Source organism: Anoplophora glabripennis, unplaced genomic scaffold, assembly GCF_000390285.2.
Source record: "Anoplophora glabripennis isolate ALB-LARVAE unplaced genomic scaffold, Agla_2.0 scaffold238, whole genome shotgun sequence".
Lineage (NCBI taxonomy): Eukaryota > Metazoa > Arthropoda > Insecta > Coleoptera > Cerambycidae > Anoplophora > Anoplophora glabripennis.
Window position 1 is genome coordinate 462,336 of NW_019416345.1, and position 17,447 is coordinate 479,782.

A 17,447-nucleotide genomic window follows, 5' to 3' on the forward strand; every position below is an offset into this window, starting at 1 on the left:
TACGTTACGGGGCATTTGATAAATGGATACCCGCCTTTAGGGTATGAACATAATGGAGCGTTGAGGCTTCAGATTCAGATAGAGACTAGAGGCAGCAGCTCGCATCACTATGGACTTGCAATGGTAACGCATTTATCTGAATCAGAAACCTCGACGCTCCACTATGTTCGTACTTCGTACCCTTAGATTAACTTTCAATAACCACTTTCTGTTATCGAAGGTAAAAGAAATAATGAAGGGGGATATTTTGGTCACAACACTACAGCTGAGATTTTGAAGACATTTAAGAAATTGCACAAAATGTCTGGTAAATTCCAAACTGAAGTCACTGGTGTACTCAGAGCTTGTTTCGGACTGTTTTAAATTGCTAAATGAATTGATGAGTACCAACCAGTTAGGCTTTGTTGGGGAGTCAGGATATAAAGGCATTGAAGGAAATGAAAAAAACAGATGAATTTGCAGATGAGGGATTTGAAACAGTTTTCTTAGGACCAGAGACAGTGGTTTGCTTTTCCTACAATTCCCTATGTTTTGGGGTGAAAAACATGTGAATGTTGGAATTCAAGACCAGGTCAAACTTAAGGGATGAGAAAAAATTAAGTAAGTGCTGACTTTAAGTTCAGAGAAATAGATGGACTTTTAACAAGATACTGTCGAATATTTCGAGCATCTGCATCGTATATATGTTGGCTAAGAGTTAGTTTATGACATTAATATTCCGTATTTTTTGTCCTTACCGAACCATATTTAATTACTATCATTATACAACAAGGGTCTTCGAAACTATTATACAGAATAACTTAAAGTAGTTATGTTTTGTTTTGCTGTTTGTTTTGAATGATGATGATTGAATTTTAGTTTATGATTTTATTTGGGCGTCATAAAGTGTTAATGTTTTGTAATTATTTATTCTGTATAGAACAGACTCAATTACAGGGTGTAGTTTCATTTATTTCTGTCTTGTTTGATTTCACTTAAATTTATTTTAAAATGAAAGTTAGATTCAAAGTTTAACAAATCTGGATTTTAATGAAACTTTATAATTGACAAATCTCTACTTAACCTAATAGTATAAATAATAATAAAGTTAATAACAATTACACTAATTTTCCCCCTTTTATCTATATTTGCAATGTTACGATTTGAAAATTTTATGTCGACATATTAAACTTTTAGCAATGATATTTCATTTTATGTTGTATGCATATGCGATTGTTTTGAAATTCATGTGTTTAATTTGGCCAAATTTATAGTTAGACAACTCATAATTCTGTTTGCTGTTAGGCTGGTTTCATAGTCGAATTCCGGATTTATGATGCATTCCTCGGCTACCTGCGGTTCATAGGGATCGCTGCCTGGTCTTCTTGAAACTCGTACGTGAATTTCCAGAAACTGTGCTGCTGCCACTTTACTACACTTTATGATTTTATTAACTTTTATTTATTTCACAATATATTCCTTGTTCAAATTTTTAGTGTCGAAACCTTATTTGCACTACTCGTTGTGCTCAAAATCTTTTATGGATTTCAGCACTGTATGAATATTGTTTCCTTCTGACATTTGACATCACTCAAAGTGACTTTGGCATTTAGCGATTCTGGTGTCTAGATAATTTTAACAAACTTTTTGATTTTTGCTGATATGCTTTTGTTATTTCAGGTACAAAATTAACGTTGTTTCTAGCTTGGAAACTTATCAGAGACTGGCTACTTCGAGCTCGATTATTACTTTTATTGAACTAAAAACAAATGACTCGTTGCCATAGAAATGTCAAACTAACTTTTAAGAATTTTTTATTTTAAAATACTGACTTTATGCATGCCTTAATCAGCATGATCTTTATATATGTATTTAGATTCTATTAATTTTTCAGGAGTATTTTGATACCTTTAATCTCTCTCTACGTTAACAAATTTTACTTAATTTTGAGAATTTTGACTAAATTATGCTATACAGCTTGATTTTCTGCCTGTAGATTTATTCACTGTCTTCAAAATTAACCTTTTTCCACTTTTTTAACAGTCCTTTCCTATTTAGATAAGCTAATAAGCTAAGATAAGATAATGTAGCTTAACGATTGAAATGTTTTTAGGTCTACCGATTCATAGAAAACTTTTAAAGTTTATACACAAATTTGAACTTGGATTTGAATCTCAGTACAGTTTATGATGTTTAGAAGGTCTTTTACACACTGCACAAACTAGTTTGCAGTTCAACAACACTTTTAAATCTACAATTTCACAAATTCTTGACGATACATGGATCTGTCATTACTAAAACGTTATATGAAACATTTTACAATGGCTTAAATTTAATTTCACTCATAAATTCTTATTGTAGGTATGCTTTACTTTAATTTTATACATGACTTATTGCATGTTTGTCATTTATGAGTGAAATTCCTTCTCTATTCGATCAACTTGTCAAAATTTTGATTTTTTTAAAATTTGCTTAAACCTGTACACTAGTAATCTGACTTTAATAAATTATTTTTTACTATAATTTTTATTTTTTTTAATATTACATAAATGCATTTTCTCAATTATTTAACTTATAAATTAAATTTTTATTATAATTTTGACTGCTTGATGCGTTTTATTCAACGATTTTATCTTATATCACTACAAAACTTATTCTACGTTTAAATATATCTTTCATTTTAATCTTTTCTGTGTTCCACATCCCTTTTATGTTCGTTTTCTCTATATTTTAAGTAAATATCTCTTAATTTATGTAATTCAAAAATTTTCATTTTGGTCTCTTTTTTGTATAGTTTATTTTATCATATGAGCAAATCATAATAATATGTAGTTAAATATATCGAGAACACAAATCAATTCGTACTAATTTGGATTAAACAAAATTTAAAATCATTTTTCTAATCAGCTGTAATTCAGTTATTTGTAGTCCAATTAAAAATTCTTGAACCTTGTGTGAAACAGCTTTTCCTATGGAATATAAATTTCGTGCTCTGATTGCTCTTATTTGTGAACATATGGAACAGTTTTTTTTTAATTGTGATAACATAGTTGTTAAGAAAAATGTATTAATTATTGCTATTATACTTTAGAAAATAGTTAGGTGTGTTCCTATGTAACGGTGCATAAAATTCGACACTAAATTTCTATGTAAAAAATTGTTGGTTGCGCTATTGCTACGTTGATTTTTCTATAACATATGAAAACATAGAACCGAGGTATGTAATAATTTTACAGGATATTACAAAACTCGAGTCAATTAGCGGAACACTCGATCCGGACAGTCAGCGAGCGCGTATGTTCGTATGTATACAGGTTCGGAAAGTACCGATGGTCCATCTGCCGTTACGTGAGAGCGATATAGTAAGACATAGAAATCCATGCGATAGAGAAGGATGGCTATAATGAAGGCGTCTCATAGTCACCGCCCGTATCGCCCTTCCACAAATAAGATCCACTTCTTATTTGTGGAAGGGCGAAATAGGCGGTGACTATTAGACGCCTTCATTATAGCCGTCTTTCTCTATCGCACGAATTTCTATGACTTACTTTATCGCTCTCACGTAATGGCAGATGGACCATCGGTACTATCCGACCCTGTATTATCGACCATGAAATCCCGATTCCACTGTGACGCAAATTTTTCAGCGACAATAAGCGATATAAAATTATTCCGGCCGTTAAGCAAACGTTTAATTTCGGCTCATTTGAAATTATCATGACGCCAATAAAATATTGGCGTATCTTAGAAAAAAGAAGCATATACACTTCCACAGGCATTACGTCCCAATAATCGGTACATTTAAAATTTTATTAGGTCTCTTATTGCATTATTCATACCAGCTCAAATTAAATAAGGCAAGGACCTCGTCGTGTCGATAACTCCGTATCTGTTGTAGGTCAAGACAATATAAATTGCTACTTAAAATTTTCAAACCAGCGGGTAGATTGGTATAGAATCTCGGGAACTACTATCGCGCAGTCGCGGTGGGCACACGAAGTCGAGAAAAGAAAGGTCAACCCAGAGCATCGACTATTCCGTCAACTGTTAAAAATAATAAAAAGTAGATTTATGTGGATTACTTACATTGTCTGAAGCGTGACATCTGGTACTGGACGGTTTTAATCTTTTTACAAATTCGCTAAAATTGTAATAGGCAGAGAATTCAAGCTTCAGACGAATATCTAAAAACTGCTGAATAATCTTCTTTGCGTTTAGCTCAGTTTAATTTATATTACCAGTGTTTTGCTTGGTAGAATCATTTTTCAATTCACTTAAAAATGTTCCATATCATTACCACCTATACTACGAAGCCTCACGTCTGATACTTCTTCGTTTGGTGACGTCAGTACTTGTGGTATTTTTAAACCCTAATGGGTAATTTCCTTCAACTACAAAGAAAATCGAAATGTTACTTTCTCAAAAAAACTCTCACTAAACGAAACATTAGAAAAATCACTAAAGGTCTGTCGAACTCACTAATGGCGTAGGCTAACTATTAGTAATCATTAAAAGACTAATTGTAAGTGTTAAACAGTGTTTGTTCATAACTTAGCTATGGGACGATACACATCTTATATCTACATATGTATTTAATTTCACTAAATTTTTAATACATAAATCTATTAACGATTCATTGTTTTACGGAGTAATACATCCGTTATTAATGAAATTACGTCACGCGCGAAGTGTGTGGGCCTTTTTAATCTAGGTGGTTAATGCCCATATGGATTTCTTGAATCTTACTTAATCGTCTATAGTCTGTTTGGAAATGAAACAGAGTAATAAAACCCCGAGATAAGAACCGGTCATGGGCGTGGTAATATTTCGTTTCAGGTAATTATCGGGGTCTGTAATTGTCATGGATAATGCCAGTTACCATTCATGGCAGACCGAGCGGACGCCTACGACTGCTTGGAGGAAAGCCGATATAATTCAATGGTTATCCGGAAAAAACATTTCTTTTGAAACAAATATGGTGAAAAAGGAACTTTTGACACTTGTCAATCTTAATAAAGATCAGAAAAAATATGTTATCGATGAAATGGCAACAAATCGCCAAATAACGGTACTACGGTTACCACCTTATCACTGTGAACTTAACCCAATCGAATTAGTCTGGGCGCAGGTAAAAGGAGATGTAGCGCGAAATAATACGACGTTTAAATTAAGTGACGTGAAAATTTTGTTAAAAAATTCCTTGGAACGAGTAACTGCAGATAACTGGCAAAGATGTATACATCATGTACAAAAAGAAGAGGAGAAAATGTGGGAACTCGATAATTTAATTGACGTTACTGTGGAACCTATCGTTATCAATCTAGGAGACGAAGATAATTCATCAGAATATTCAGAGGATGAATTTTAATATACCTACTTTTTTATTTTCTTTATTGTACATTTATACAACACTACATTTACTCACCATAATTTGAATTTTCAAAATACATATATTTTTGTGTGGAATAAAAGTCTATTCATTAAATTTAAATAAATATTTTGATAATAATATTGAATAATTTTATTTGAATTACTAAAAACCCTCTTAACCCGGTTATGATGCTTAAAGTAGCCTCATGTTTTGAAATGACTATAGGAGATTTGCCCATTCTGCGATGGTAAATTGGGTGGGTGAGATACAACACAAAGTTTACTATAGATGTTGTGGGTGTAATTAATTGCTGGACGGGGCTGTAATCCCCAGAGTAGTTGTTTTCCAGAATACCATTAGGAAACATCGGATAAAGGCTTGCGCACTCAATTGAATTTTATAATATGTATATAAATTTAGTGTGCAATGATTGCTGCAAAACCTAATGGCCACACGGTACGGATTCGGTTATTTTATCGAAACGATAAAAGTATCGAATAGCATAGCCTTCATGTCGAGGAGGTAGAACCTTAATACGATTTTATTTAACTATACTTTCGAATAAAGTAACACATTATTTGTCAGAAAGTGAAGATATAACGGGTAGAGATAAACAAACCAAGATATTAGGCAAGTAGGTATACGGTTGTTTGTTTATTGAATAATGTTGTAATTATTGTTCATAAATTTAAAGTAACCCATTAACTCAGCACCAACTTGGACATAAGTAATCATGAATAGCTTAACCGTTCATTTATAAACCAATTGTTACCTGTGCGACATCTATTATGAATCAACTGACATAAATATCCAACAAATTTGGAAAGATGAATGAAAATATCTTAAATAATTTTATTCCTTTTATTTACTTCAATTTTAAAATATTAAGCTAATTCAATTACTTCAGGGCAATTTTTTTTTCTAAATTCTTATCAAATAAAGTCAAATAATGCCCTTAAATATCAAAAGTCTAAGTATGCCAAAAATATCTATCTTCCTAACTATTATTTTTCGCTGATGATATTGCGGGAAACTTTGCTGAGGGCTATTAAAAAGTGAGCAATTAGTCAGGCACACACAAAACAAAAAAGTGGTATGTTCTTTTGATCAAACCCAATTTTTATTATACTTATTTTCGAGAAAATGGTCAACAACTCATCAAAAAATGGGTTATTTACGAATATGATTAATAAGGATGCTTAAAGGTGCAAAATTGCACGAAATCCAAAAAACCTGTGCTGTTCCTTAGTCCTTCTCTTATTGTACTCGTGACATATCTCCATAACTTTCTTGCAAATCAAAAACTCTCTAAGCAATGCAAAATTAAAAATGAAGTAGTCGTATCTATTTATTTAGGAAAAAATATACATCCGAATAAATTATACTTATAATTATAACTGAAGTGTGCAAATCAAAAATAATGAAAAAATTAAAATGCAGGCAGCAGGTAGCCCTTATGGGCTACGTTTTCTATACTCCACTACTTTGCAACTGGATCTCCTACCATTCGGTCTCAAATTTGGTTTAATTTGAACTGGAACAACCATAAAATGGAATTACTATAAAATGCTTTAAAATGTATTTCGATTTTAAGGTGTTGACCTAATAAATGTTTTTTTTTTAATTTTCTTTCGCTGAAGTTACCAACTTTTAGTGAAATGTATATGTTCAATATGATGACTTCTTTTGCGAAAGCGAAAATATCTAAAAATATTTTGTGAAAGATTTGTAACACTGACTCTATTGGCATAAATGGGAAGATAAAAACTCTGACCTGAAAGCTTACAGAAATTAGGTACCAATTGTTAATTTTGTCAAAATGAAAATATCTGCAATAATCAACATTGAATTTTTCTTGTTTAAATATTTTACGTTGGCCCCGGTACATATTCACTTCCCAGGGAACAAATTTGACTCGTGAAAATTTAGAACAATTTAAAATTATTTAGATGAACCAATTTTTAAATAAAAATCATTGTAATTGGGTAACCACTTAATTGTGATACAGTTCAATCGATGACCATTAAGATTAAATTTAAAAGAAACATATTTATACGTAAAGTAAAAAAAAATATTTCGCCTGTGATTTCGCCCATACTCATACGTAGAAGAGTCCAGTTGGATATTGCAGACTTGTGCGAATGTTATTGGATAAACACAACCGCTGTAACCTAGGGGGCTCTTCCTCGGTTATTTGTTTGTTTATACATATACATCATTAAAAAGTAAGATGTTGTAACAATGTTTTGTATTGGAAGCCAATAAATGTATGATTTATTTGCGCCACAGTCTACACAAAAATGCCGTTTGTCCGCTTGAAAACGCTTGAAAATCTGTTAATTAAAAAGTAAGTTATTCACTTGTAAACTTTCAAGTAAACGTTGGGTGTGTTCGGAAATTTCAGTCAGAGTAACCACGACTTTGTAGGGTCATCACCACTATATTTCCTTATCGAGATATGACACCCAAAGGATATCCTGCGATCTTTGGGTCCGTCCAATTTCAGACAAACACCAGATACATCATTCCGAAAAGTACATCTGACACATGTGTTTATTTTTATAGGTCGTACCTCCGCGAGTTCTTGATCTACGGGGCAAATATTTACACACAAAGGCGTATCATTGGATGTGGCAGATAAGCGGCGTGAATATATCTGTTGCTGAGCTAGTGAATAAATCAAAATCTAATACGTTGCTTGATCCGATTCTACCCGAAATAAATGGGAACGTTTCGAATGGCACGATAACATTTTCAAAGCAAATTTCTGTCGGCCCCCGCGATCCTGCTTTTACTTATTCGGACATTTACAAGAATTTACTGGCCGTCGTCTGATCTGGGCTTGATTTATGCGACACTGGTGTGTTTTTTTTTCCTGAGACAAGACATGTTGCAGTTTATGAATATAAAAATATGTTTTTTTATAGTAAACTAAAATCGAAACAACTAATCATATACAAGGTATCCCGAAATTAATAGAACATAGAGCAAGGGTAGATTCCTTGCATCGATATAATGCGATATAGTAAATTATAGGGTGTTAAAGTTAAGATTTTGAATTAAAAATTCTTAAAATTTTTAGAAGTTGTTTGGATTCGGGGGTTTCTGGGTCCAGTAAAACGAATCCGGACTTAATTGTGCTGTAGACGCTAGAGGTCGCTACAAAATGTACGCTTGGTTGATAAAAATTGGAAAAACAGTAAGTAAATCGAAAACGGTTAAATTTATCGACATAAAATCAGTATATCTTAATTGTGTAAAATATATAAGAGAATAATATTTTTCCATTAAAACGTTCGTATACACACTGAGATAAAAGTTATGACCAATTTTTATCAATCTACAGTCCGGATTCGTTTTCTTGGACCCAGAAAACCCCAGAATCCAAATTTTCAAAGTAATTCTTTGAAAACTTTCTAAAAATTTTAAGGATTTGGATTCAAAATTTTAGCCTTAACACCCTGTAACTTTTTTATTATTCTCAAATAGACTAAGGGAAGTTTAGCTATGTCGCAATATTTTAATGTACGGAATTTACCCTTGCTAGGTAAAAAAAATGCAGTTTTCTTTATCTGCTCATTTACTTTACAACCTACTAACGGACTTGAGGATTTCAAATTTATCCACACTAGAACAGAAGTACAAGATTTTTAGATGCGCAAAGGTGACTGTTAAGAAATAACTAATTTTAACTCGAACAGTTGTAGTGTCAATAAACAAGAAACGCCTAACAAAGCAGTCAGACTATCGGTTTTGTTAGTTGATAATTGCAAGATGGATAGAGGTTATTTATATTTATTTATTAGCAAATAGCGTATCTATACAAATAGGTAGGTTAAGCCACACATATTGGTGATATTATGTGCTATGGTAAAATTATCTATTTTAGCGATGCAATAGAGCTCTGAGCTATAAGTTCCAAGTTTTATTTGTTCAAAATTTAGCATAGGAAGGTAGTTAACCTAGTTTTGGATCCACCTTACGTATTAAAATTCTCATTTGTCAAATTTGCTTTAGTAGCTCAATAAATCTGTTGCCATTAGTTCAAATATTTCAACTAATGGCGTACTAACTGGTTGTGTTTATATTTTTACCCCAAGTTGTGTGTCTGTGTGTGAAGTTTATTTATAGTAATTTAGGTCATGCTTTACTGTCTTCAGGGTATCCAGAAAATAAAAGGATTTCAATACCAGTTAATAAATTAAACTTTGCACATTTCATCGAACGTGTATATTCATGTAGGTACGTTGCATTTCCTCGGGGCAGATGCTACTTATCTTTTAACCTCGCGAAAATATACACGAGTTCTCCGGTTAAATTTCGTTTATTGTAGACGAAAATATTTATATTACTAAATTGCTTTTAATAATTTTCATAAACAGTCTTGCATGTTTGCTAGTGACGCACCAAATTGCCGAGCAACTATAGCTCTTGTTTGCCTTTGTATTACGTATTAGACGAATCGCATAAATATCTAAAAATAAACATGTTGAGCGGGTCAGGCTCAAATATCACAATTTATTCTAATCTGCGCGATGAGCGCTCGCGAATTTTATTTGCACTGAAACTTGCCGAATTTATTTGCCCACGCTCTGACTTGATCCGGCGAACAAGGTTTTATGAATGTGTGTCCCAAATGTTGAAGAATCGCTATAAATGTTTCTATACAGGATATGATTGAAATAATAAGAAATCATTGAGACATTAACTAAAGTTACTTTTTTCCGGCACAGCTTTTTTCTTTATTTGTTTAGTTATTTTGTCACCTGTGAAAGACTCATAAAATAAATCATTTCGCCAACTGGATCAATCAAGGGGTATACTTCTGGAAATAAGTTTGTCTAACCAAATACACTGAAAAAAAAGCAGACAAATAAAAAAAATACACATCGCTCACTTCCAAATAAGTTGTTGACATTTCGAAAACCGATCTGTTTTTGTTATCAGGACTTGGAATGATACTTCATATTATATTAGTTTTAACATTTTAAATTTGTTTGTTTGCTGTTTGCATAACTAGAGACCTGTAGATATTTGAATTGACAAGCACAAGAATTGCAATAAAAAGCGAGCATTTCAAAAATCAACAATTTGCTACCACACTTGGACAACGGTCATATAATGCAATCAGGTTAGATTAAATATTTGGAGAAAGAAAGTAATAGGTGCGTTAAAGAAAATTTAAAAAATCCTCGGTTATTTTATTAAACTGTGGAAGAACTATATTTAGATCCTTGTTGGGGCACAAATATGTTTACGTTTCTGACTCAAGCACAGCTTTGCGAAATTGAGAAAGAACGCATTTCTAACAGCCCTACTCATGAGGCCATTGCAAGAAAAATAATCTAAAAAGCTATGGCAAAAACGTAAATGAAATGATACAATCATGTTTTCCTATTTAGACATAAAACCATGTTATGATAAATGTATGAATAAGTTGTAGAATATTACATAACACTCCACACAACGCTTGGCAAACATATGCATATCTTTTTTTATATGTTAATTTTACTGGATACCTCGATTTTCAAATATTTCAACAATTTAATTACTGTAAACGAACTTTTGTTCGTTATATAATGTGTATGTTTTGACTAAGCTTCAGTTACAGTAAGTATTGAATAAAAAAATAATTCTGTTACGAAAATATGTTCTTATTTTTATTGGATCTTTATCCGCTTCATTTCTTTGAAAAGCAACTTTCATTTTATAGGCTAAGAAATAAAGTGTTTTAATAAACAAAGTAAACTTTAGAATGGATATAATTGTGAGCATTTTTATCAACAATATCCGCACAGTAAAACATTTAAATATTTAAATAACTCATTGAATAAAAATTATGCAACATGTATATACAGGGTGATTTATATAACTCGAATTATAATTTTCCTCAAACTTCAATTTGTTAGTTTCCTGCATTGCCGAATACTAGACTGTACGTACAGTAGTGGACAATACAAACTTTTAAATCGAAATTTAGGCGAGAATACTTTTTCATGTTACATGAATAACAATGAAACGTAGAAGCAAATCTCTTTTAATACGTTATTTACTATAATTCTATAATTTCCCGAAATGTAACGANACTTTTTGTTCTTGAGAAAACACCATTTTAAACGCTTTTTAAAACGAAAATATTCAAATTGATAGCGGCGATATAGCGCTTTGACAGATGACGTTTAAGTTCATTTGCTATATGCTACGCCCTACGTCCAAATTTTCAGAACCAACTTGACCACGTTTTTATTTGAACGCTCGTTAGATAGCATTAATTGAAAACTAAAATTTTAATAATAAGTAATACAAGTTTTTATTTTGTTTAAAAACGAGGAATAGGGTAGGTAAAAATCAGAAGACATACGATGATTCGTCATATTTACATGTACTGTACATGCGTACAGCTGTGGACAGTAAAATATTTAGCAGAGTTAGGCGGATCTTAAATTCATGCGGCAGTCATCTTTAGATGTAGTGTACATGCGTACAGCTGTGGAAAATAAAATCTTTCTGTAACATTTTATAGTCGACAGCTGTACGTATTAAAAGTAACATAATCTGAGGAAAATAATATCATAAGCGACACATTAAATAAAAAGATATATATTTTTCTTTTTGTGGTCTTGTTTTTTGATATATTTGCTATAGTTAATCTGTTTGCGTTCTTAGTTTGAGGCGTGTCTATTTTATAGTGGCAATTTACATTTCCCCATGAAGCGTAATGCCAAGTAAGAGCGGAATTTGAACAGAAAAAGCGGATCGTGATAAATTAGCCGGCTCTAACTAAAGCATTATTGCATTACCATTCCCGCACAGGATAAAGTCGCATGAAGGGAGCCCTATAAATTGGGCTTATTTCACGAAATCCTATTACACACAAGCACAAAGAGAGGACATGTTTATGCTTTGCATGTTAACAATGAGTACACGATGTTATTTTTTCACGCTTATGCTTTTCAGTCCCGTAAAAGTCCGAAGTTACAACTCGAAATGTAACGTTCATGCTAAAACCGGTTGCGCTACCCGTGTTACCGACGCTTCTCGGTAGCCGTCGCGGTCGCGAAACAATAGACAAACGTTCGCTGTTACGTCACAAGTAGAGATCTGCATGGTAGGATTGGTTTAGTTAGAGACGTTAGAAGTGAACTTACAAAGTTAATGACCAAATATTTCCTTTAAAATATGAATTTAAGAGAATGAATATATCCTAAAACGTACAGTGACAAGACAAACTGAAACAGAGAGAGTAACTATCTATTTCGGATCGCAGCCTCTCTCTTGAAACAGAGAGGGATGGTTATAGAGATGGTTTTTATTGGAGCTCTTCAAGCTATTCTATTCTAGTATTCTATTTTTAAATAAATACTAAGAAAATGTCCTAGGTTTTGTACTAAAAAAAAAAACATAAATAACGGAAACATATAATAGAGAGTATTTCTTATATATTTATACAGGTTCGAAAAGTCCCCATGGTAGGTACATCGGCCGTTACGTGAGAGCGATAAAGTAAGTCATAGAAATCCGTGCGATAAACAAGGATGGTTATAGTGAAGACGTTTCATAATCTGAATAGTCACTCCCACTTCTAACCCGAAACGGGCGGAGACTATTCAGATTATGAAACGTCTTCTCTATAGCCATCCTTGTCTATCGCACAGATTTCTTTACTTTACTTTGTCACTATCATGTAAAGGCAGATAGACCATGTGGATTTTCTAGCCCTATATATATTTAAGTACATACTTATATATTTGTTACTTTTAAATGTTCAATACATTTTTAAGCTTCAGCACATGTGTTAATATTGCCTTCTTCTAATACGACATCCACATATTCAATATCATCATCATCATCATCAGAATATTCGTTTTCTACGGTTTCCTTATTTGTAGTCATAATTTCTGTTGCATTAAAATCTTGTTCCACACATAAATCTTTGTCAAACAAAATAAAATCCTCTGGATCTACCAAGTCAGCACCTATCTGCCTCCTGCCTTACAACGAGAGGTTATTTATCTTCTACATCAAACTCTTCATGGCAAAATTGAGAAAAGTGAAATAAAAACAAAATCTTTAAATTTTAGGGCGCCACTTGCCCCTACTTGTCCGTAGATGTTCTAAAAAAGAATACTAATGAGAAATGAATTCCTTGATAATTCAAAGTATATTTTCTAAATATAAATGTCAACTGTTTTTACTTCATACACACGAATGTATGGGTATCTCAATAGATGTTATTAACATTTGGTTGCTTACCGAAAACCGTTACGTAAATAGTATTTCACAATTAGAAAGAAAGTAAATGTAATTTTAATAGAAGCCACTTTAAATACAGCTGTATATTTGGTATGGGTTTCAGATTTAAAAGTTCTAAAATTTAAATAATATTTAAGTAATACAAAAATGTTATATTATAAATTTGTATCATTAAAAATGCAAGTCTATAAGTAATTATGACAAAAATGTTAAGCAATATTATGAGTGATGGCTTGTATACAAAACGTGCTAATACGACTATTACCTAGATGTTACTTAAGAAACTGATCTGTAAAATACTTCCTAATTGATTATTATTGATGGTTCAGAATCGTTTCAGATTTTTCTGTAGATTTCTATTGAATAGATCAAAAGAACGTATCTTGTTATACAAAAATGATGGCACTGTGTTGACTTAGTACTAGACTCTAATTCTTAGGTTACACTAAAATTAATGACTTTATCTGTATAATAAGTATATACAAAATGGTTGAGATTTCTATTGATTCTTTCGAAAATATTAACACATCAAGAGCATGTGTAACCAGGACCAGCTAAATTTGATAATTCAGACTAATACTAAGAACTAAATGGTTCAACTATAGGTTATTCTGAAATGCTAACACACCGAAAGCCAGTATAAAAATAACGAAGCGGACCAAGTATTCATTGATAATTATGGTTAACGGCTAAATAACAAAACGGAGTTGTTAAATACAGGCGTAATAATCTACTGAATGTGTGTTTTGATTGATATCTTGACTAGTTTATCAACTTATCGCAACCAAGACTGTAAACCTCTCTCGGAATCTGGTACTGGAACGGGAACTATCACACCCAAGTGTTCCTTGGAGAGTCCAGATGTCACATCTTGCCTCATTCGGTGGTATGTTGTCTTCTGCTATGCTATACTAAAATAGATGTACCAAACTGCACCAAGCTGCCTAGCAAACAAAACTGTCCATAGTCTCCGATCTCCAATACGTGGACTTTTCCAGCTTTTAGGAACCAGGCAGCTCATATAAGTCACATAGGATCCATCTGCATGTAATTCCGCAATTCCATAACCTGTCTTATTTGAACGCTTCAGCAAAAGTCCCTTATTTACTTAATAAATTTCAGTGTCACCTACTGGAAAAAAAATGTTGAATGACTATCCGAATAACCAAAAAAATTTAAATAGAGCACCAGCTAGACTGAAATGGTTATTCAAAAGGAGCTGTACCTAAACTAGAATAGAAACTCTTCGAGGACATGTCTGTAATGTGCCAAGTCTGCCGCCAAAAGAGACGACGTACGAAAATTCTCCCTTGTCACTGGAATGCGACGAAAATCAATTCCCTGTTTCCTACTGAAACAAAACTTAGTATACTGTACTGTCACTGTCACTACTTAATTTTCAAGACAAAATAACATTGCTACCAACTCCTTATGGAGGTTTATCTAATTTGGAATTGACGAACAAATATTCATAAAAAAATTAATATAAGCTTATTAATATGAAGAAAATCCTCAAAAAAATTTTTGAGTAGTTTGGATACCTAAAAGCGAGATATTAATAAAATAATTTTTTACGATTTAGTACATAGTCTTATGAGAATGCAGATTTTTTTGGTCTTTCCACTTAGAATGCGCAGCAATTGACAAACAGTTTTTACAGCAGCTTGTATAAATAGGAAACCGATATCTAAGGAACCGTATGATAGCTCGTAGAAATCGATTAGGTACTTGTAAGATACATAATTTATAATAATTCTCCTTCAAACTGCTGTTGTTGATTAACTTAACGTCCATATGCTTGATAGCGGCAACGCCGCAGTTTTCGACGTAGCGTATTATTTGAAATTCGCAGGTGTGACATATGGAGTATATTTCAAGCTTAGGCATCCAAACAAAGCCAGCCAAGTGCAACGTTGCCAAATCTAAAGGCTTACTACTTTAGTCACTAGCGAATCTACAGAAACTCTCATTAGACTTTTAGACGTACCTCCGTACCCGATAAACCTCCTTAAACTCTTAACCGCTAGATCAATCCGATTCTATGATTGTTATAGCACATTTTCTCCATTTACTAATTATTCGTATAACGAATTTTTGAGTATGATAAAATGTCTGTTAACTTATTAAAACGTATTAAGAACAGCTGATGAGCAAGTGTCCGAAAGTTCTAGTTAGTATCATGACAGTGAAAATTTTACCTAAGTTAAAGTCAATACACTTGACAGAACAACTAATATAAATGCGTAACAGCCACAGATGAACAAAAAACTCTTATTGAAAATGCTCTCAAGGTGCATCCCAATATATTTTTTTAAAATTCCTATAAAAAAAATAAATTATAACAAACAGTTGCAATAGATTCTTATTAAATATTATTACAATAAACCGGTGGGACATTTTGGTGATGTATGTATTGGGATCTCAGCAACTATAAAAGAGTTTCGGGTTTTTGAGATATTTTGAATAATAGAGACGCAACTTTTTTTATTTTTACAAATTTTTAATGTCTAAAAACTTTACCACAGCAATTTTTTACAAGTAATATCACTTGTTTCCGAGACGTGGTTCCGAGAAACCATCATAATTTGTTTTGCAACTTTCTTTTTTGTTTTCTTCGTCGTAGTATAAATTTTTTTTCTGCTTATGATAGGCCTTTCAGACTTTTAATTCAGCATAATATTCAGTACTAAATTGTGGCCAATTTCTTTGACCATATGAAACTACTATTATCAAAAGACTTCGCATAATATGAGAATTGTTTAATTTTATTTTTTATATGTATTTTGACAGACAAAAATTATCTCCGCCATTTGTTTTGTGTAGAAACTGAGCATCTTTGCGGTTTATCAGAATTTCCTTCCTCATAAACTTTGCTAAGGGTTCGGGATAATAGTCTGCCTTGAAAAAAACTGTAAACTGCTAAAATTTAGTTTTACATTGTAAGCTCCAGGGGCTATTTAAATATGGAAGTTTTAATTAATTATGTTATTTTTTGTTTCAGGTAAGTCGTTAAGGATTTCCGCAATTGTGTGAGAAAAAATAACCAAAGGGAATCAAAGGAAAAACCGAAAGGGATACGTAGTGAGTATAATAAGCGAAAACAGAAACCTAATTCCTGCATAATTCTCAACTTCATTTATCTTCAGCGCGGCAACAGGGAAAGTTGTTTGAAAAAGCGTTAATGAGTTTTCCATTCATGTCGCGCCCGAGGGAAAATTTTTCCCACAGCTGTGATCTATCATGCATGCATTAAAAAAAAAGTTATATTGCACGGTGTTCAGGATATAATATATTAAAACGGTAGCCGGGCGTATCTAATACAAATTAAAATTTAAAAGATTTCGCAAGGTTACCGATTTAATAACCTGTATTAAGTTTATAAAAAACCGAAAGTCCTTAATATAGAGAAGGACAAAGCAGGCGCCCGGGTATTATTTTGTTTGAAGTTAAATATTGTGCCGTTGCTGTTTTGTTCGGATTTTAATTTAAGTGTTGTGTATACGCCTCCCGAGTTTTTCCCGTAAACAATAAATATCTTTTATGAACATTTGAACAAATACAGGTGTTTTTATGTTTTCAAAAATATGCTCGTAATTACACTTTTAAATGAGACGAAGAAAATTAATTAAAGTAGCTTGTCTGATCCAGAATTAGATGGAAAATGCTTGGTTTACGCAGTATACAGGACGTTTTCATATTATGAATACAGATTCATTTGCAATAATTTTGTGAATTGTGCGATCTTCAAGATTCTTATTAGTCATAAAAATGGTTGTCAAATAACGAAAATTCCGACAGAGCTAAATTTTGGTGGAGACCTTGGGTACACCATTAGAAATAAAGT